Genomic DNA, 19,769 nt, shown 5'->3' with positions numbered 1-19,769 from the left:
GAGCACACCGAGCGCGGGGCGGGGGCGGGGGGTGTGGGGGGAGTGGTGGTGGGGGCCGAGGACGCACCCCGGTTGCGGCCTGGGGAGGCACGCGGTGGCGGCGCGGCTGGGGAGCCCCGGGATGGGAGAGTGCCCGGACAGACTTTGGCGTGGGCCCCCACCCCCCCACCCCCCCCCCGGGCGGGCTGGCGGGCGGGTGGGCGCGGAGGCTGGCGCCAGGCCCAGGGCAGGCTGAGAGGGGAGCCCTGGCTAACGCCGGGCCCGGGAAGCGCGCAGCAGGCTCTTGGGCTGGCCAGCTGAAGCAGCAGGCGTCTACGGCCATACCACCCTGAACGCGCCCGATCTCGTCTGATCTCAGAAGCTAAGCAGGGTCGGGCCTGGTTAGTACTTGGATGGGAGACCGCCTGGGAATACCGGGTGCTGTAGGCTTTTTTTTTTCGCCCCCAAACGCTTGTCTTTGGCCTTCCTCTTTTCTCTCCCACTTGGGCCCCCCTGCCTCTGCCTTGGCCGCCACCGCTGGGCGCCCTGGCCAACGCGGCGGCCTCCCAACAGTCCCTGAACGCCTCAGCCGCTGAGCCCGGTCCCCTCACGCCCCTGACCCCCTGACCCCTGGCCACCCCAGACCCAGCATCGCGGGCCCCTGGCCCCAAAAAGGGCGGCCCGCTGCACGGGCGGCCGGCCACAAGCCAGCGTTTCCGCCTGCACGACACGAGGCCCACCCGCGCCTCAGCCGGCCTTGGGGGGCTGCTGGCAGGGCGGGGCAGTCTTGGAAGGGGGCTTTGGGGCCAGAGGCAGGGAAAGGGGGACCGGGGTGAGGACCACGGCCATGGACGCGGGGAGGGGCGTGGGGGCCGCCGGGCTGTGGGAGGAGGGCGGGGAGGCGGGGGGGCGGGGGGGGGGCTGGCCCGAGGGTGTGGGGGGCAGGAGGCAGGAGCAGGCCTCGACCCCGGGCCTGGGCCACCTCTCCGCGGGCCTGTGCTCCCGAGGCCCTGGGCCCTGGATCCCCTAGCGAGGCCCTCGGGCTGCCCCCAGCCCCCAGGCCCACCGGCAGCCGACCAACCCCCACACCCCTCCCGGCGCCCCCGCGACCTGGGCCCCCCCACCCCCCGCCCCTTCTCTCCACGGGGCCTGGGCTCCGCTCCGGCCGGAAGGGCATTCATTCCCTTCCCTCTCCCCGACCAGCTCCCCTTGGCCCCTTGGGCCCCGCGCCCGGGCTCAGGTGCCCGGGACGCGTGATGGCCGACCGCCCTGGGCTTCCGGAGCCGTGGGCACCCGGCTCCACGCTGCGTCTCCCAGGCACAACGAAGGCAACCGCGAGGCTGTCTCGCTCAGCAAGACCGGGGGCGCCCCACACCGGGCCAAGAGAGGCCCCGGCCCCCCGCCTCACCCCTCACCAGAGGACTAGTCCAGAGGAAGAAACCCTGGCAGGCCCCCAGGCCAGACGGGGTGCTGGGCAGGAATGGGAGCGGAACGGGACTGCAGACACCAAAGCCCGGCCCAAGCAAGCCGGCCCTCCCTCCCGGGGCAGGTGGCAGGCCACCGCAGCCTCCTGGGTGTGTGGTGTCTTGTCCGAGTGTGTGTGCGTGTGTGTGTGTGTTTGTGTGTGTGTTTCTGTGCGCGTGAGTGGGTGTGTGAGCGTTGCGTGCACCCGTGTCTCCGACCGGGTCCCTGTGCGCATGCGGGTCAGGGTCACCGCGTCTGGCCTGGGGGCTGGGGTTGGGGGTGGAGGGTCTGAGGGGGGTCTGCGGGTTAGAGAGTCTGTCTCTGGGGCTCTGCGTTCTTGCCGTCTGTGCAGAGGTCCCTCCGTCTGTGTCTGTCCCTGTGTCTCCCTGGGTATCCGTGTGTCCGTGTAGGTGAGCCGGCCTGTCTGTGTCTCTCGGTCAGGGCCTGGTGCGGGTGGGTGGTCAGGGGAAGCGCGGTGGAGGTAGGGCCACGGGGTGGGGCTGCCGCTTCTGGGCTGGTGTGTGGCGTCGCCCGTCGCCCGTGTGTCCTCGTGGCCTCGGGTGGGCTGGGAGCGAGGTGGGGTGGAGAGGAGGGGAGAGCCGAGCCGAGCCGAGCCCAGCTGAGCAGAGCTGTCTGGAGGAGAGCAGAAGAGAGCAGAGGAGAGGAGAGGAGGGAAGGCCAGGTGGCCGGCTGGGCCTGGCCTAGGGCGCTGGGTGGGCGCTGGTGGTGTGGGGGTGGCGGGGGCGGAGCACACCGAGCGCGGGGCGGGGGCGGGGGGTGTGGGGGGAGTGGTGGTGGGGGCCGAGGACGCACCCCGGTTGCGGCCTGGGGAGGCACGCGGTGGCGGCGCGGCTGGGGAGCCCGGGGATGGGAGAGTGCCCGGACAGACTTTGGCGTGGGCCCCCCCCCCCCCACCTGGCGGGCTGGCGGGCGGGTGGGCGGGGAGGCGGGCGCCAGGCCCAGGGCAGGCTGAGTGGGGAGCCCTGGCTAACGCCGGGCCAGGGAAGCGCGCAGCAGGCTCTTGGGGCGGCCAGCTGAAGCAGCAGGCGTCTACGGCCATACCACCCTGAACGCGCCCGATCTCGTCTGATCTCAGAAGCTAAGCAGGGTCGGGCCTGGTTAGTACTTGGATGGGAGACCGCCTGGGAATACCGGGTGCTGTAGGCTTTTTTTTTTCGCCCCCAAACGCTTGTCTTTGGCCTTCCTCTTTTCTCTCCCACTTGGGCCCCCCTGCCTCTGCCTTGGCCGCCACCGCTGGGCGCCCTGGCCAAAGCGGCGGCCTCCCAACAGTCCCTGAACGCCTCAGCCGCTGAGCCCGGTCCCCTCACGCCCCTGACCCCCTGACCCCTGGCCACCCCAGACCCAGCATCGCGGGCCCCTGGCCCCAAAAAGGGCGGCCCGCTGCACGGGCGGCCGGCCACAAGCCAGCGTTTCCGCCTGCACGACACGAGGCCCACCCGCGCCTCAGCCGGCCTTGGGGGGCTGCTGGCAGGGCGGGGCAGTCTTGGAAGGGGGCTTTGGGGCCAGAGGCAGGGAAAGGGGGACCGGGGTGAGGACCACGGCCATGGACGCGAGGAGGGGCGTGGGGGCCGCCGGGCTGTGGGAGGAGGGCGGGGAGGCGGGGGGGGCGGGGGGGGGGCTGGCCCGAGGGTGTGGGGGGCAGGAGGCAGGAGCAGGCCTCGACCCCGGGCCTGGGCCACCTCTCCGCGGGCCTGTGCTCCCGAGGCCCTGGGCCCTGGATCCCCTAGCGAGGCCCTCGGGCTGCCCCCAGCCCCCAGGCCCACCGGCAGCCGACCAACCCCCACACCCCTCCCGGCGCCCCCGCGACCTGGGCCCCCCCACCCCCCGCCCCTTCTCTCCACGGGGCCTGGGCTCCGCTCCGGCCGGAAGGGCATTCATTCCCTTCCCTCTCCCCGACCAGCTCCCCTTGGCCCCTTGGGCCCCGCGCCCGGGCTCAGGTGCCCGGGACGCGTGATGGCCGACCGCCCTGGGCTTCCGGAGCCGTGGGCACCCGGCTCCACGCTGCGTCTCCCAGGCACAGCGAAGGCAACCGCGAGGCTGTCTCGCTCAGCAAGACCGGGGGCGCCCCACACCGGGCCAAGAGAGGCCCCGGCCCCCCGCCTCACCCCTCACCAGAGGACTAGTCCAGAGGAAGAAACCCTGGCAGGCCCCCAGGCCAGACGGGGTGCTGGGCAGGAATGGGAGCGGAACGGGACTGCAGACACCAAAGCCCGGCCCAAGCAAGCCGGCCCTCCCTCCCGGGGCAGGTGGCAGGCCACCGCAGCCTCCTGGGTGTGTGGTGTCTTGTCCGAGTGTGTGTGCGTGTGTGTGTGTGTTTGTGTGTGTGTTTCTGTGCGCGTGAGTGGGTGTGTGAGCGTTGCGTGCACCCGTGTCTCCGACCGGGTCCCTGTGCGCATGCGGGTCAGGGTCACCGCGTCTGGCCTGGGGGCTGGGGTTGGGGGTGGAGGGTCTGAGGGGGGTCTGCGGGTTAGAGAGTCTGTCTCTGGGGCTCTGCGTTCTTGCCGTCTGTGCAGAGGTCCCTCCGTCTGTGTCTGTCCCTGTGTCTCCCTGGGTATCCGTGTGTCCGTGTAGGTGAGCCGGCCTGTCTGTGTCTCTCGGTCAGGGCCTGGTGCGGGTGGGTGGTCAGGGGAAGCGCGGTGGAGGTAGGGCCACGGGGCGGGGCTGCCGCTTCTGGGCTGGTGTGTGGCGTCGCCCATCGCCCGTGTGTCCTCGTGGCCTCGGGTGGGCTGGGAGCGAGGTGGGGTGGAGAGGAGGGGAGAGCCAAGCCGAGCCGAGCCCGGCTGAGCAGAGCTGTCTGGAGGAGAGCAGAAGAGAGCAGAGGAGAGGAGAGGAGGGAAGGCCAGGTGGCCGGCTGGGCCTGGCCTAGGGCGCTGGGTGGGCGCTGGTGGTGTGGGGGTGGCGGGGGCGGAGCACACCGAGCGCGGGGCGGGGGCGGGGGGTGTGGGGGGAGTGGTGGTGGGGGCCGAGGACGCACCCCGGTTGCGGCCTGGGGAGGCACGCGGTGGCGGCGCGGCTGGGGAGCCCGGGGATGGGAGAGTGCCCGGACAGACTTTGGCGTGGGCCCCCCCCCCCCCCACCTGGCGGGCTGGCGGGCGGGTGGGCGGGGAGGCGGGCGCCAGGCCCAGGGCAGGCTGAGTGGGGAGCCCTGGCTAACGCCGGGCCAGGGAAGCGCGCAGCAGGCTCTTGGGGCGGCCAGCTGAAGCAGCAGGCGTCTACGGCCATACCACCCTGAACGCGCCCGATCTCGTCTGATCTCAGAAGCTAAGCAGGGTCGGGCCTGGTTAGTACTTGGATGGGAGACCGCCTGGGAATACCGGGTGCTGTAGGCTTTTTTTTTTCGCCCCCAAACGCTTGTCTTTGGCCTTCCTCTTTTCTCTCCCACTTGGGCCCCCCTGCCTCTGCCTTGGCCGCCACCGCTGGGCGCCCTGGCCAAAGCGGCGGCCTCCCAACAGTCCCTGAACGCCTCAGCCGCTGAGCCCGGTCCCCTCACGCCCCTGACCCCCTGACCCCTGGCCACCCCAGACCCAGCATCGCGGGCCCCTGGCCCCAAAAAGGGCGGCCCGCTGCACGGGCGGCCGGCCACAAGCCAGCGTTTCCGCCTGCACGACACGAGGCCCACCCGCGCCTCAGCCGGCCTTGGGGGGCTGCTGGCAGGGCGGGGCAGTCTTGGAAGGGGGCTTTGGGGCCAGAGGCAGGGAAAGGGGGACCGGGGTGAGGACCACGGCCATGGACGCGAGGAGGGGCGTGGGGGCCGCCGGGCTGTGGGAGGAGGGCGGGGAGGCGGGGGGGGCGGGGGGGGGGCTGGCCCGAGGGTGTGGGGGGCAGGAGGCAGGAGCAGGCCTCGACCCCGGGCCTGGGCCACCTCTCCGCGGGCCTGTGCTCCCGAGGCCCTGGGCCCTGGATCCCCTAGCGAGGCCCTCGGGCTGCCCCCAGCCCCCAGGCCCACCGGCAGCCGACCAACCCCCACACCCCTCCCGGCGCCCCCGCGACCTGGGCCCCCCCACCCCCCGCCCCTTCTCTCCACGGGGCCTGGGCTCCGCTCCGGCCGGAAGGGCATTCATTCCCTTCCCTCTCCCCGACCAGCTCCCCTTGGCCCCTTGGGCCCCGCGCCCGGGCTCAGGTGCCCGGGACGCGTGATGGCCGACCGCCCTGGGCTTCCGGAGCCGTGGGCACCCGGCTCCACGCTGCGTCTCCCAGGCACAACGAAGGCAACCGCGAGGCTGTCTCGCTCAGCAAGACCGGGGGCGCCCCACACCGGGCCAAGAGAGGCCCCGGCCCCCCGCCTCACCCCTCACCAGAGGACTAGTCCAGAGGAAGAAACCCTGGCAGGCCCCCAGGCCAGACGGGGTGCTGGGCAGGAATGGGAGCGGAACGGGACTGCAGACACCAAAGCCCGGCCCAAGCAAGCCGGCCCTCCCTCCCGGGGCAGGTGGCAGGCCACCGCAGCCTCCTGGGTGTGTGGTGTCTTGTCCGAGTGTGGGTGCGTGTGTGTGTGTGTTTGTGTGTGTGTTTCTGTGCGCGTGAGTGGGTGTGTGAGCGTTGCGTGCACCCGTGTCTCCGACCGGGTCCCTGTGCGCATGCGGGTCAGGGTCACCGCGTCTGGCCTGGGGGCTGGGGTTGGGGGTGGAGGGTCTGAGGGGGGTCTGCGGGTTAGAGAGTCTGTCTCTGGGGCTCTGCGTTCTTGCCGTCTGTGCAGAGGTCCCTCCGTCTGTGTCTGTCCCTGTGTCTCCCTGGGTATCCGTGTGTCCGTGTAGGTGAGCCGGCCTGTCTGTGTCTCTCGGTCAGGGCCTGGTGCGGGTGGGTGGTCAGGGGAAGCGCGGTGGAGGTAGGGCCACGGGGCGGGGCTGCCGCTTCTGGGCTGGTGTGTGGCGTCGCCCGTCGCCCGTGTGTCCTCGTGGCCTCGGGTGGGCTGGGCGCGAGGTGGGGTAGAGAGGAGGGGAGAGCCGAGCCGAGCCGAGCCCAGCTGAGCAGAGCTGTCTGGAGGAGAGCAGAAGAGAGCAGAGGAGAGGAGAGGAGGGAAGGCCAGGTGGCCGGCTGGGCCTGGCCTAGGGCGCTGGGTGGGCGCTGGTGGTGTGGGGGTGGCGGGGGCGGAGCACACCGAGCGCGGGGCGGGGGCGGGGGCGGGGGCGGGGGCGGGGGGTGTGGGGGGAGTGGTGGTGGGGGCCGAGGACGCACCCCGGTTGCGGCCTGGGGAGGCACGCGGTGGCGGCGCGGCTGGGGAGCCCCGGGATGGGAGAGTGCCCGGACAGACTTTGGCGTGGGCCCCCACCCCCCCCCCCACCCCCCCCCCCCGGGCGGGCTGGCGGGCGGGTGGGCGGGGAGGCGGGCGCCAGGCCCAGGGCAGGCTGAGTGGGGAGCCCTGGCTAACGCCGGGGCCCGGGAAGCGCGCAGCAGGCTCTTGGGGCGACCAGCTGAAGGGGCAGGCGTCTACGGCCATACCACCCTGAACGCGCCCGATCTCGTCTGATCTCGGAAGCTAAGCAGGGTCGGGCCTGGTTAGTACTTGGATGGGAGACCGCCTGGGAATACCGGGTGCTGTAGGCTTTTTTTTTCGCCCCCAAACGCTTGTCTTTGGCCTTCCTCTTTTCTCTCCCACTTGGGCCCCCCTGCCTCTGCCTTGGCCGCCACCGCTGGGCGCCCTGGCCAACGCGGCGGCCTCCCAACAGTCCCTGAACGCCTCAGCCCCTGAGCCCGGTCCCCTCACGCCCCTGACCCCCTGACCCCTGGCCACGCCAGACCCAGCATCGCGTGCCCCTGGCCCCAAAAAGGGCGGCCCGCTGCACGGGCGGCCGGCCACAAGCCAGCGTTTCCGCCTGCACGACACGAGGCCCACCCGCGCCTCAGCCGGCCTTGGGGGGCTGCTGGCAGGGCGGGGCAGTCTTGGAAGGGGGCTTTGGGGCCAGAGGCAGGGAAAGGGGGACCGGGGTGAGGACCACGGCCATGGACGCGGGGAGGGGCGTGGGGGCCGCCGGGCTGTGGGAGGAGGGCGGGGAGGCGGGGGGGGCGGGGTGGGGGCTGGCCCGAGGGTGTGGGGGGCAGGAGGCAGGAGCAGGCCTCGACCCCGGGCCTGGGCCACCTCTCCGCGGGCCTGTGCTCCCGAGGCCCTGGGCCCTGGATCCCCTAGCGAGGCCCTCGGGCTGCCCCCAGCCCCCAGGCCCACCGGCAGCCGAACAACCCCCACACCCCTCCCGGCGCCCCCGCGACCTGGGCCCCCCCACCCCCCGCCCCTTCTCTCCACGGGGCCTGGGCTCCGCTCCGGCCGGAAGGGCATTCATTCCCTTCCCTCTCCCCGACCAGCTCCCCTTGGCCCCTTGGGCCCCGCGCCCGGGCTCAGGTGCCCGGGACGCGAGATGGCCGACCGCCCTGGGCTTCCGGAGCCGTGGGCACCCGGCTCCACGCTGCGTCTCCCAGGCACAGCGAAGGCAACCGCGAGGCTGTCTCGCTCAGCAAGACCGGGGCCGCCCCACACCGGGCCAAGAGAGGCCCCGGCCCCCCGCCTCACCCCTCACCAGAGGACTAGTCCAGAGGAAGAAACCCTGGCAGGCCCCCAGGCCAGACGGGGTGCTGGGCAGGAATGGGAGCGGAACGGGACTGCAGACACCAAAGCCCGGCCCAAGCAAGCCGGCCCTCCCTCCCGGGGCAGGTGGCAGGCCACCGCAGCCTCCTGGGTGTGTGGTGTCTTGTCCGAGTGTGTGTGCGTGTGTGTGTGTGTTTGTGTGTGTGTTTCTGTGCGCGTGAGTGGGTGTGTGAGCGTTGCGTGCACCCGTGTCTCCGACCGGGTCCCTGTGCGCATGCGGGTCAGGGTCACCGCATCTGGCCTGGGGGCTGGGGTTGGGGGTGGAGGGTCTGAGGGGGGTCTGCGGGTTAGAGAGTCTGTCTCTGGGGCTCTGCGTTCTTGCCGTCTGTGCAGAGGTCCCTCCGTCTGTGTCTGTCCCTGTGTCTCCCTGGGTATCCGTGTGTCCGTGTAGGTGAGCCGGCCTGTCTGTGTCTCTCGGTCAGGGCCTGGTGCGGGTGGGTGGTCAGGGGAAGCGCGGTGGAGGTAGGGCCAAGGGGCGGGGCTGCCGCTTCTGGGCTGGTGTGTGGCGTCGCCCATCGCCCGTGTGTCCTCGTGGCCTCGGGTGGGCTGGGAGCGAGGTGGGGTGGAGAGGAGGGGAGAGCCGAGCCGGGCCGAGCCCGGCTGAGCAGAGCTGTCTGGAGGAGAGCAGAAGAGAGCAGAGGAGAGGAGAGGAGGGAAGGCCAGGTGGCCGGCTGGGCCTGGCCTAGGGCGCTGGGTGGGCGCTGGTGGTGTGGGGGGTGGCGGGAGCGGAGCACACCGAGCGCGGGGCGGGGGCGGGGGGTGTGGGGGGAGTGGTGGTGGGGGCCGAGGACGCACCCCGGTTGCGGCCTGGGGAGGCACGCGGTGGCGGCGCGGCTGGGGAGCCCCGGGATGGGAGAGTGCCCGGACAGACTTTGGCGTGGGCCCCCACCCCCCCACCCCCCCCCCGGGCGGGCTGGCGGGCGGGTGGGCGGGGAGGCGGGCGCCAGGCCCAGGGCAGGCTGAGTGGGGAGCCCTGGCTAACGCCGGGCCCGGGAAGCGCGCAGCAGGCTCTTGGGCTGGCCTGCTGAAGCAGCAGGCGTCTACGGCCATACCACCCTGAACGCGCCCGATCTCGTCTGATCTCAGAAGCTAAGCAGGGTCGGGCCTGGTTAGTACTTGGATGGGAGACCGCCTGGGAATACCGGGTGCTGTAGGCTTTTTTTTTTCGCCCCCAAACGCTTGTCTTTGGCCTTCCTCTTTTCTCTCCCACTTGGGCCCCCCTGCCTCTGCCTTGGCCGCCACCGCTGGGCGCCCTGGCCAACGCGGCGGCCTCCCAACAGTCCCTGAACGCCTCAGCCGCTGAGCCCGGTCCCCTCACGCCCCTGACCCCCTGACCCCTGGCCACCCCAGACCCAGCATCGCGGGCCCCTGGCCCCAAAAAGGGCGGCCCGCTGCACGGGCGGCCGGCCACAAGCCAGCGTTTCCGCCTGCACGACACGAGGCCCACCCGCGCCTCAGCCGGCCTTGGGGGGCTGCTGGCAGGGCGGGGCAGTCTTGGAAGGGGGCTTTGGGGCCACAGGCAGGGAAAGGGGGACCGGGGTGAGGACCACAGCCATGGACGCGGGGAGGGGCGTGGGGGCCGCCGGGCTGTGGGAGGAGGGCGGGGAGGCGGGGGGGGGGGGGGGGGCTGGCCCGAGGGTGTGGGGGGCAGGAGGCAGGAGCAGGCCTCGACCCCGGGCCTGGGCCACCTCTCCGCGGGCCTGTGCTCCCGAGGCCCTGGGCCCTGGATCCCCTAGCGAGGCCCTCGGGCTGCCCCCAGCCCCCAGGCCCACCGGCAGCCGAACAACCCCCACACCCCTCCCGGCGCCCCCGCGACCTGGGCCCCCCCACACCCCGCCCCTTCTCTCCACGGGGCCTGGGCTCCGCTCCGGCCGGAAGGGCATTCATTCCCTTCCCTCTCCCCGACCAGCTCCCCTTGGCCCCTTGGGCCCCGCTCCCGGGCTCAGGTGCCCGGGACGCGAGATGGCCGACCGCCCTGGGCTTCCGGAGCCGTGGGCACCCGGCTCCACGCTGCGTCTCCCAGGCACAGCGAAGGCAACCGCGAGGCTGTCTCGCTCAGCAAGACCGGGGGCGCCCCACACCGGGCCAAGAGAGGCCCCGGCCCCCCGCCTCACCCCTCACCAGAGGACTAGTCCAGAGGAAGAAACCCTGGCAGGCCCCCAGGCCAGACGGGGTGCTGGGCAGGAATGGGAGCGGAACGGGACTGCAGACACCAAAGCCCGGCCCAAGCAAGCCGGCCCTCCCTCCCGGGGCAGGTGGCAGGCCACCGCAGCCTCCTGGGTGTGTGGTGTCTTGTCCGAGTGTGTGTGCGTGTGTGTGTGTGTTTGTGTGTGTGTTTCTGTGCGCGTGAGTGGGTGTGTGAGCGTTGCGTGCACCCGTGTCTCCGACCGGGTCCCTGTGCGCATGCGGGTCAGGGTCACCGCGTCTGGCCTGGGGGCTGGGGTTGGGGGTGGAGGGTCTGAGGGGGGTCTGCGGGTTAGAGAGTCTGTCTCTGGGGCTCTGCGTTCTTGCCGTCTGTGCAGAGGTCCCTCCGTCTGTGTCTGTCCCTGTGTCTCCCTGGGTATCCGTGTGTCCGTGTAGGTGAGCCGGCCTGTCTGTGTCTCTCGGTCAGGGCCTGGTGCGGGTGGGTGGTCAGGGGAAGCGCGGTGGAGGTAGGGCCACGGGGCGGGGCTGCCGCTTCTGGGCTGGTGTGTGGCGTCGCCCATCGCCCGTGTGTCCTCGTGGCCTCCGGTGGGCTGGGAGCGAGGTGGGGTGGAGAGGAGGGGAGAGCCGAGCCGAGCCGAGCCCGGCTGAGCAGAGCTGTCTGGAGGAGAGCAGAAGAGAGCAGAGGAGAGGAGAGGAGGGAAGGCCAGGTGGCCGGCTGGGCCTGGCCTAGGGCGCTGGGTGGGCGCTGGTGGTGTGGGGGGTGGCGGGGGCGGAGCACACCGAGCGCGGGGCGGGGGCGGGGGGTGTGGGGGGAGTGGTGGTGGGGGCCGAGGACGCACCCCGGTTGCGGCCTGGGGAGGCACGCGGTGGCGGCGCGGCTGGGGAGCCCCGGGATGGGAGAGTGCCCGGACAGACTTTGGCGTGGGCCCCCACCCCCCCCCCCACCCCCCCCCCGGGCGGGCTGGCGGGCGGGTGGGCGGGGAGGCGGGCGCCAGGCCCAGGGCAGGCTGAGTGGGGAGCCCTGGCTAACGCCGGGGCCCGGGAAGCGCGCAGCAGGCTCTTGGGGCGACCAGCTGAAGGGGCAGGCGTCTACGGCCATACCACCCTGAACGCGCCCGATCTCGTCTGATCTCGGAAGCTAAGCAGGGTCGGGCCTGGTTAGTACTTGGATGGGAGACCGCCTGGGAATACCGGGTGCTGTAGGCTTTTTTTTTCGCCCCCAAACGCTTGTCTTTGGCCTTCCTCTTTTCTCTCCCACTTGGGCCCCCCTGCCTCTGCCTTGGCCGCCACCGCTGGGCGCCCTGGCCAACGCGGCGGCCTCCCAACAGTCCCTGAACGCCTCAGCCCCTGAGCCCGGTCCCCTCACGCCCCTGACCCCCTGACCCCTGGCCACGCCAGACCCAGCATCGCGTGCCCCTGGCCCCAAAAAGGGCGGCCCGCTGCACGGGCGGCCGGCCACAAGCCAGCGTTTCCGCCTGCACGACACGAGGCCCACCCGCGCCTCAGCCGGCCTTGGGGGGCTGCTGGCAGGGCGGGGCAGTCTTGGAAGGGGGCTTTGGGGCCAGAGGCAGGGAAAGGGGGACCGGGGTGAGGACCACGGCCATGGACGCGGGGAGGGGCGTGGGGGCCGCCGGGCTGTGGGAGGAGGGCGGGGAGGCGGGGGGGGCGGGGTGGGGGCTGGCCCGAGGGTGTGGGGGGCAGGAGGCAGGAGCAGGCCTCGACCCCGGGCCTGGGCCACCTCTCCGCGGGCCTGTGCTCCCGAGGCCCTGGGCCCTGGATCCCCTAGCGAGGCCCTCGGGCTGCCCCCAGCCCCCAGGCCCACCGGCAGCCGAACAACCCCCACACCCCTCCCGGCGCCCCCGCGACCTGGGCCCCCCCACCCCCCGCCCCTTCTCTCCACGGGGCCTGGGCTCCGCTCCGGCCGGAAGGGCATTCATTCCCTTCCCTCTCCCCGACCAGCTCCCCTTGGCCCCTTGGGCCCCGCGCCCGGGCTCAGGTGCCCGGGACGCGAGATGGCCGACCGCCCTGGGCTTCCGGAGCCGTGGGCACCCGGCTCCACGCTGCGTCTCCCAGGCACAGCGAAGGCAACCGCGAGGCTGTCTCGCTCAGCAAGACCGGGGCCGCCCCACACCGGGCCAAGAGAGGCCCCGGCCCCCCGCCTCACCCCTCACCAGAGGACTAGTCCAGAGGAAGAAACCCTGGCAGGCCCCCAGGCCAGACGGGGTGCTGGGCAGGAATGGGAGCGGAACGGGACTGCAGACACCAAAGCCCGGCCCAAGCAAGCCGGCCCTCCCTCCCGGGGCAGGTGGCAGGCCACCGCAGCCTCCTGGGTGTGTGGTGTCTTGTCCGAGTGTGTGTGCGTGTGTGTGTGTGTTTGTGTGTGTGTTTCTGTGCGCGTGAGTGGGTGTGTGAGCGTTGCGTGCACCCGTGTCTCCGACCGGGTCCCTGTGCGCATGCGGGTCAGGGTCACCGCATCTGGCCTGGGGGCTGGGGTTGGGGGTGGAGGGTCTGAGGGGGGTCTGCGGGTTAGAGAGTCTGTCTCTGGGGCTCTGCGTTCTTGCCGTCTGTGCAGAGGTCCCTCCGTCTGTGTCTGTCCCTGTGTCTCCCTGGGTATCCGTGTGTCCGTGTAGGTGAGCCGGCCTGTCTGTGTCTCTCGGTCAGGGCCTGGTGCGGGTGGGTGGTCAGGGGAAGCGCGGTGGAGGTAGGGCCAAGGGGCGGGGCTGCCGCTTCTGGGCTGGTGTGTGGCGTCGCCCATCGCCCGTGTGTCCTCGTGGCCTCGGGTGGGCTGGGAGCGAGGTGGGGTGGAGAGGAGGGAAGAGCCGAGCCGAGCCGAGCCCGGCTGAGCAGAGCTGTCTGGAGGAGAGCAGAAGAGAGCAGAGGAGAGGAGAGGAGGGAAGGCCAGGTGGCCGGCTGGGCCTGGCCTAGGGCGCTGGGTGGGCGCTGGTGGTGTGGGGGTGGCGGGAGCGGAGCACACCGAGCGCGGGGCGGGGGCGGGGGGTGTGGGGGGAGTGGTGGTGGGGGCCGAGGACGCACCCCGGTTGCGGCCTGGGGAGGCACGCGGTGGCGGCGCGGCTGGGGAGCCCCGGGATGGGAGAGTGCCCGGACAGACTTTGGCGTGGGCCCCCACCCCCCCACCCCCCCCCCGGGCGGGCTGGCGGGCGGGTGGGCGGGGAGGCGGGCGCCAGGCCCAGGGCAGGCTGAGTGGGGAGCCCTGGCTAACGCCGGGCCCGGGAAGCGCGCAGCAGGCTCTTGGGCTGGCCTGCTGAAGCAGCAGGCGTCTACGGCCATACCACCCTGAACGCGCCCGATCTCGTCTGATCTCAGAAGCTAAGCAGGGTCGGGCCTGGTTAGTACTTGGATGGGAGACCGCCTGGGAATACCGGGTGCTGTAGGCTTTTTTTTTTCGCCCCCAAACGCTTGTCTTTGGCCTTCCTCTTTTCTCTCCCACTTGGGCCCCCCTGCCTCTGCCTTGGCCGCCACCGCTGGGCGCCCTGGCCAACGCGGCGGCCTCCCAACAGTCCCTGAACGCCTCAGCCGCTGAGCCCGGTCCCCTCACGCCCCTGACCCCCTGACCCCTGGCCACCCCAGACCCAGCATCGCGGGCCCCTGGCCCCAAAAAGGGCGGCCCGCTGCACGGGCGGCCGGCCACAAGCCAGCGTTTCCGCCTGCACGACACGAGGCCCACCCGCGCCTCAGCCGGCCTTGGGGGGCTGCTGGCAGGGCGGGGCAGTCTTGGAAGGGGGCTTTGGGGCCACAGGCAGGGAAAGGGGGACCGGGGTGAGGACCAGAGCCATGGACGCGGGGAGGGGCGTGGGGGCCGCCGGGCTGTGGGAGGAGGGCGGGGAGGCGGGGGGGGGGGGGGGCTGGCCCGAGGGTGTGGGGGGCAGGAGGCAGGAGCAGGCCTCGACCCCGGGCCTGGGCCACCTCTCCGCGGGCCTGTGCTCCCGAGGCCCTGGGCCCTGGATCCCCTAGCGAGGCCCTCGGGCTGCCCCCAGCCCCCAGGCCCACCGGCAGCCGAACAACCCCCACACCCCTCCCGGCGCCCCCGCGACCTGGGCCCCCCCACACCCCGCCCCTTCTCTCCACGGGGCCTGGGCTCCGCTCCGGCCGGAAGGGCATTCATTCCCTTCCCTCTCCCCGACCAGCTCCCCTTGGCCCCTTGGGCCCCGCTCCCGGGCTCAGGTGCCCGGGACGCGAGATGGCCGACCGCCCTGGGCTTCCGGAGCCGTGGGCACCCGGCTCCACGCTGCGTCTCCCAGGCACAGCGAAGGCAACCGCGAGGCTGTCTCGCTCAGCAAGACCGGGGGCGCCCCACACCGGGCCAAGAGAGGCCCCGGCCCCCCGCCTCACCCCTCACCAGAGGACTAGTCCAGAGGAAGAAACCCTGGCAGGCCCCCAGGCCAGACGGGGTGCTGGGCAGGAATGGGAGCGGAACGGGACTGCAGACACCAAAGCCCGGCCCAAGCAAGCCGGCCCTCCCTCCCGGGGCAGGTGGCAGGCCACCGCAGCCTCCTGGGTGTGTGGTGTCTTGTCCGAGTGTGTGTGCGTGTGTGTGTGTGTTTGTGTGTGTGTTTCTGTGCGCGTGAGTGGGTGTGTGAGCGTTGCGTGCACCCGTGTCTCCGACCGGGTCCCTGTGCGCATGCGGGTCAGGGTCACCGCGTCTGGCCTGGGGGCTGGGGTTGGGGGTGGAGGGTCTGAGGGGGGTCTGCGGGTTAGAGAGTCTGTCTCTGGGGCTCTGCGTTCTTGCCGTCTGTGCAGAGGTCCCTCCGTCTGTGTCTGTCCCTGTGTCTCCCTGGGTATCCGTGTGTCCGTGTAGGTGAGCCGGCCTGTCTGTGTCTCTCGGTCAGGGCCTGGTGCGGGTGGGTGGTCAGGGGAAGCGCGGTGGAGGTAGGGCCACGGGGCGGGGCTGCCGCTTCTGGGCTGGTGTGTGGCGTCGCCCATCGCCCGTGTGTCCTCGTGGCCTCCGGTGGGCTGGGAGCGAGGTGGGGTGGAGAGGAGGGGAGAGCCGAGCCGAGCCGAGCCCGGCTGAGCAGAGCTGTCTGGAGGAGAGCAGAAGAGAGCAGAGGAGAGGAGAGGAGGGAAGGCCAGGTGGCCGGCTGGGCCTGGCCTAGGGCGCTGGGTGGGCGCTGGTGGTGTGGGGGTGGCGGGGGCGGAGCACACCGAGCGCGGGGCGGGGGCGGGGGGTGTGGGGGGAGTGGTGGTGGGGGCCGAGGACGCACCCCGGTTGCGGCCTGGGGAGGCACGCGGTGGCGGCGCGGCTGGGGAGCCCCGGGATGGGAGAGTGCCCGGACAGACTTTGGCGTGGGCCCCCACCCCCCCCCCCCCCCCCCCCCCCCGGCGGGCTGGCGGGCGGGTGGGCGGGGAGGCGGGCGCCAGGCCCAGGGCAGGCTGAGTGGGGAGCCCTGGCTAACGCCGGGCCCGGGAAGCGCGCAGCAGGCTCTTGGGGCGGCCAGCTGAAGCAGCAGGCGTCTAAGGCCATACCACCCTGAACGCGCCCGATCTCGTCTGATCTCAGAAGCTAAGCAGGGTCGGGCCTGGTTAGTACGTGGATGGGAGACCGCCTGGGAATACCGGGTGCTGTAGGCTTTTTTTTTTCGCCCCCAAACGCTTGTCTTTGGCCTTCCTCTTTTCTCTCCCACTTGGGCCCCCCTGCCTCTGCCTTGGCCGCCACCGCTGGGCGCCCTGGCCAACGCGGCGGCCTCCCAACAGTCCCTGAACGCCTCAGCCCCTGAGCCCGGTCCCCTCACGCCCCTGACCCCCTGACCCCTGGCCACCCCAGACCCAGCATCGCGGGCCCCTGGCCCCAAAAAGGGCGGCCCGCTGCACGGGCGGCCGGCCACAAGCCAGCGTTTCCGCCTGCACGACACGAGGCCCACCCGCGCCTCAGCCGGCCTTGGGGGGCTGCTGGCAGGGCGGGGCAGTCTTGGAAGGGGGCTTTGGGGCCACAGGCAGGGAAAGGGGGACCGGGGTGAGGACCACAGCCATGGACGCGGGGAGGGGCGTGGGGGCCGCCGGGCTGTGGGAGGAGGGCGGGGAGGCGGGGGGGGCGGGGGGGGGGCTGGCCCAAGGGTGTGGGGGGCAGGAGGCAGGAGCAGGCCTCGACCCCGGGCCTGGGCCACCTCTCCGCGGGCCTGTGCTCCCGAGGCCCTGGGCCCTGGATCCCCTAGCGAGGCCCTGGGCTGCCCCCAGCCCCCAGGCCCACCGGCAGCCGAACAACCCCCACACCCCTCCCGGCGCCCCCGCGACCTGGGCCCCCCCCACTCCCCGCCCCTTCTCTCCACGGGGCCTGGGCTCCGCTCCGGCCGGAAGGGCATTCATTCCCTTCCCTCTCCCCGACCAGCTCCCCTTGGCCCCTTGGGCCCCGCTCCCGGGCTTTGGTGCCCGGGACGCGAGATGGCCGACCGCCCTGGGCTTCCGGAGCCGTGGGCACCCGGCTCCACGCTGCGTCTCCCAGGCACAGCGAAGGCAACCGCGAGGCTGTCTCGCTCAGCAAGACCGGGGGCGCCCCACACCGGGCCAAGAGAGGCCCCGGCCCCCCGCCTCACCCCTCACCCCTCACCAGAGGACTAGTCCAGAGGAAGAAACCCTGGCAGGCCCCCAGGCCAGACGGGGTGCTGGGCAGGAATGGGAGCGGAACGGGACTGCAGACACCAAAGCCCGGCCCAAGCAAGCCGGCCCTCCCTCCCGGGGCAGGTGGCAGGCCACCGCAGCCTCCTGGGTGTGTGGTGTCTTGTCCGAGTGTGTGTGCGTGTGTGTGTGTGTTTGTGTGTGTGTTTCTGTGCGCGTGAGTGGGTGTGTGAGCGTTGCGTGCACCCGTGTCTCCGACCGGGTCCCTGTGCGCATGCGGGTCAGGGTCACCGCGTCTGGCCTGGGGGCTGGGGTTGGGGGTGGAGGGTCTGAGGGGGGTCTGCGGGTTAGAGAGTCTGTCTCTGGGGCTCTGCGTTCTTGCCGTCTGTGCAGAGGTCCCTCCGTCTGTGTCTGTCCCTGTGTCTCCCTGGGTATCCGTGTGTCCGTGTAGGTGAGCCGGCCTGTCTGTGTCTCTCGGTCAGGGCCTGGTGCGGGTGGGTGGTCAGGGAAGCGCGGTGGAGGTAGGGCCACGGGGCGGGGCTGCCGCTTCTGGGCTGGTGTGTGGCGTCGCCCATCGCCCGTGTGTCCTCGTGGCCTCGGGTGGGCTGGGAGCGAGGTGGGGTGGAGAGGAGGGGAGAGCCAAGCCGAGCCGAGCCCGGCTGAGCAGAGCTGTCTGGAGGAGAGCAGAAGAGAGCAGAGGAGAGGAGAGGAGGGAAGGCCAGGTGGCCGGCTGGGCCTGGCCTAGGGCGCTGGGTGGGCGCTGGTGGTGTGGGGGTGGCGGGGGCGGAGCACACCGAGCGCGGGGCGGGGGCGGGGGGTGTGGGGGGAGTGGTGGTGGGGGCCGAGGACGCACCCCGGTTGCGGCCTGGGGAGGCACGCGGTGGCGGCGCGGCTGGGGAGCCCGGGGATGGGAGAGTGCCCGGACAGACTTTGGCGTGGGCCCCCCCCCCCCCACCTGGCGGGCTGGCGGGCGGGTGGGCGGGGAGGCGGGCGCCAGGCCCAGGGCAGGCTGAGTGGGGAGCCCTGGCTAACGCCGGGCCAGGGAAGCGCGCAGCAGGCTCTTGGGGCGGCCAGCTGAAGCAGCAGGCGTCTACGGCCATACCACCCTGAACGCGCCCGATCTCGTCTGATCTCAGAAGCTAAGCAGGGTCGGGCCTGGTTAGTACTTGGATGGGAGACCGCCTGGGAATACCGGGTGCTGTAGGCTTTTTTTTTCGCCCCCAAACGCTTGTCTTTGGCCTTCCTCTTTTCTCTCCACTTGGGCCCCCCTGCCTCTGCCTTGGCCGCCACCGCTGGGCGCCCTGGCCAAAGCGGCGGCCTCCCAACAGTCCCTGAACGCCTCAGCCGCTGAGCCCGGTCCCCTCACGCCCCTGACCCCCTGACCCCTGGCCACCCCAGACCCAGCATCGCGGGCCCCTGGCCCCAAAAAGGGCGGCCCGCTGCACGGGCGGCCGGCCACAAGCCAGCGTTTCCGCCTGCACGACACGAGGCCCACCCGCGCCTCAGCCGGCCTTGGGGGGCTGCTGGCAGGGCGGGGCAGTCTTGGAAGGGGGCTTTGGGGCCAGAGGCAGGGAAAGGGGGGACCGGGGTGAGGACCACGGCCATGGACGCGAGGAGGGGCGTGGGGGCCGCCGGGCTGTGGGAGGAGGGCGGGGAGGCGGGGGGGGCGGGGGGGGGGCTGGCCCGAGGGTGTGGGGGGCAGGAGGCAGGAGCAGGCCTCGACCCCGGGCCTGGGCCACCTCTCCGCGGGCCTGTGCTCCCGAGGCCCTGGGCCCTGGATCCCCTAGCGAGGCCCTCGGGCTGCCCCCAGCCCCCAGGCCCACCGGCAGCCGACCAACCCCCACACCCCTCCCGGCGCCCCCGCGACCTGGGCCCCCCCACCCCCCGCCCCTTCTCTCCACGGGGCCTGGGCTCCGCTCCGGCCGGAAGGGCATTCATTCCCTTCCCTCTCCCCGACCAGCTCCCCTTGGCCCCTTGGGCCCCGCGCCCGGGCTCAGGTGCCCGGGACGCGTGATGGCCGACCGCCCTGGGCTTCCGGAGCCGTGGGCACCCGGCTCCACGCTGCGTCTCCCAGGCACAACGAAGGCAACCGCGAGGCTGTCTCGCTCAGCAAGACCGGGGGCGCCCCACACCGGGCCAAGAGAGGCCCCGGCCCCCCGCCTCACCCCTCACCAGAGGACTAGTCCAGAGGAAGAAACCCTGGCAGGCCCCCAGGCCAGACGGGGTGCTGGGCAGGAATGGGAGCGGAACGGGACTGCAGACACCAAAGCCCGGCCCAAGCAAGCCGGCCCTCCCTCCCGGGGCAGGTGGCAGGCCACCGCAGCCTCCTGGGTGTGTGGTGTCTTGTCCGAGTGTGTGTGCGTGTGTGTGTGTGTTTGTGTGTGTGTTTCTGTGCGCGTGAGTGGGTGTGTGAGCGTTGCGTGCACCCGTGTCTCCGACCGAGTCCCTGTGCGCATGCGGGTCAGGGTCACCGCGTCTGGCCTGGGGGCTGGGGTTGGGGGTGGAGGGTCTGAGGGGGGTCTGCGGTTAGAGAGTCTGTCTCTGGGGCTCTGCGTTCTTGCCGTCTGTGCAGAGGTCCCTCCGTCTGTGTCTGTCCCTGTGTCTCCCTGGGTATCCGTGTGTCCGTGTAGGTGAGCCGGCCTGTCTGTGTCTCTCGGTCAGGGCCTGGTGCGGGTGGGTGGTCAGGGGAAGCGCGGTGGAGGTAGGGCCACGGGGCGGGGCTGCCGCTTCTGGGCTGGTGTGTGGCGTCGCCCGTCGCCCGTGTGTCCTCGTGGCCTCGGGTGGGCTGGGAGCGAGGTGGGGTGGAGAGGAGGGGAGAGCCGAGCCGAGCCGAGCCCAGCTGAGCAGAGCTGTCTGGAGGAGAGCAGAAGAGAGCAGAGGAGAGGAGAGGAGGGAAGGCCAGGTGGCCGGCTGGGCCTGGCCTAGGGCGCTGGGTGGGCGCTGGTGGTGTGGGGGTGGCGGGAGCGGAGCACACCGAGCGCGGGGCGGGGGCGGGGGGTGTGGGGGGAGTGGTGGT

At 72.5% G+C, this 19,769-nt stretch overlaps 9 non-coding genes across 9 annotated transcripts; all 9 read left to right on the top strand.

Annotated features, from left to right (window-relative positions):
* The first annotated feature begins 310 nt into the window (after positions 1–310).
* On the top strand, positions 311–429 carry LOC131830753 (5S ribosomal RNA). The gene has a single exon (XR_009353344.1). It is a non-coding gene; the product is annotated as a 5S ribosomal RNA (ribosomal RNA).
* A 2,062-nt stretch (positions 430–2,491) lies between these two features.
* LOC131830752 (5S ribosomal RNA) lies at positions 2,492–2,610 on the top strand. The gene has a single exon (XR_009353343.1). It is a non-coding gene; the product is annotated as a 5S ribosomal RNA (ribosomal RNA).
* A 2,064-nt stretch (positions 2,611–4,674) lies between these two features.
* On the top strand, positions 4,675–4,793 carry LOC131830750 (5S ribosomal RNA). Its single transcript, XR_009353342.1, has one exon. It is a non-coding gene; the product is annotated as a 5S ribosomal RNA (ribosomal RNA).
* Positions 4,794–6,889: 2,096 nt separating this feature from the next.
* On the top strand, positions 6,890–7,008 carry LOC131830995 (5S ribosomal RNA). Its single transcript, XR_009353518.1, has one exon. It is a non-coding gene; the product is annotated as a 5S ribosomal RNA (ribosomal RNA).
* Positions 7,009–9,079: 2,071 nt separating this feature from the next.
* On the top strand, positions 9,080–9,198 carry LOC131830749 (5S ribosomal RNA). The gene has a single exon (XR_009353341.1). It is a non-coding gene; the product is annotated as a 5S ribosomal RNA (ribosomal RNA).
* A 2,075-nt stretch (positions 9,199–11,273) lies between these two features.
* On the top strand, positions 11,274–11,392 carry LOC131830983 (5S ribosomal RNA). The gene has a single exon (XR_009353507.1). It is a non-coding gene; the product is annotated as a 5S ribosomal RNA (ribosomal RNA).
* A 2,070-nt stretch (positions 11,393–13,462) lies between these two features.
* LOC131830748 (5S ribosomal RNA) lies at positions 13,463–13,581 on the top strand. Its single transcript, XR_009353340.1, has one exon. It is a non-coding gene; the product is annotated as a 5S ribosomal RNA (ribosomal RNA).
* Positions 13,582–15,653: 2,072 nt separating this feature from the next.
* Positions 15,654–15,772, top strand: LOC131830803 (5S ribosomal RNA). The gene has a single exon (XR_009353392.1). It is a non-coding gene; the product is annotated as a 5S ribosomal RNA (ribosomal RNA).
* A 2,069-nt stretch (positions 15,773–17,841) lies between these two features.
* Positions 17,842–17,960, top strand: LOC131830747 (5S ribosomal RNA). Its single transcript, XR_009353339.1, has one exon. It is a non-coding gene; the product is annotated as a 5S ribosomal RNA (ribosomal RNA).
* Positions 17,961–19,769: the final 1,809 nt, after the last annotated feature.

This window comes from Mustela lutreola, chromosome 4, assembly GCF_030435805.1.
Source record: "Mustela lutreola isolate mMusLut2 chromosome 4, mMusLut2.pri, whole genome shotgun sequence".
In the NCBI taxonomy this organism is placed as follows: domain Eukaryota; kingdom Metazoa; phylum Chordata; class Mammalia; order Carnivora; family Mustelidae; genus Mustela; species Mustela lutreola.
Note: the sequence above shows the minus strand (reverse complement) of the source record. Positions and strands in the feature narration are given on the sequence as shown.